The sequence below is a fragment of the Oncorhynchus tshawytscha genome, linkage group LG28, assembly GCF_018296145.1.
Source record: "Oncorhynchus tshawytscha isolate Ot180627B linkage group LG28, Otsh_v2.0, whole genome shotgun sequence".
In the NCBI taxonomy this organism is placed as follows: Eukaryota; Metazoa; Chordata; class Actinopteri; order Salmoniformes; family Salmonidae; genus Oncorhynchus; species Oncorhynchus tshawytscha.
Window position 1 is genome coordinate 12,953,941 of NC_056456.1, and position 222 is coordinate 12,954,162.

Below are 222 nucleotides of genomic sequence, written 5' to 3' on the forward strand. Positions count from 1 at the left end.
TCCCCAACGCTCTAGGCGCGCACCCTCATTCTACTCCTCCTCTGTTCCGCGGGTGATGTGGAGGTAAACCCAGGCCCTGCATGTCCCCAGGCACCCGTACTTGTTGACTTCTGTGATCGAAAAGCCTTGGTTTCATGCAGGTCAACATCAGAAGCCTCCTCCCTAAGTTTGTTTTACTCACTGCTTTAGCACACTCTGCTAACCCTGATGTCCTTGCCGTGT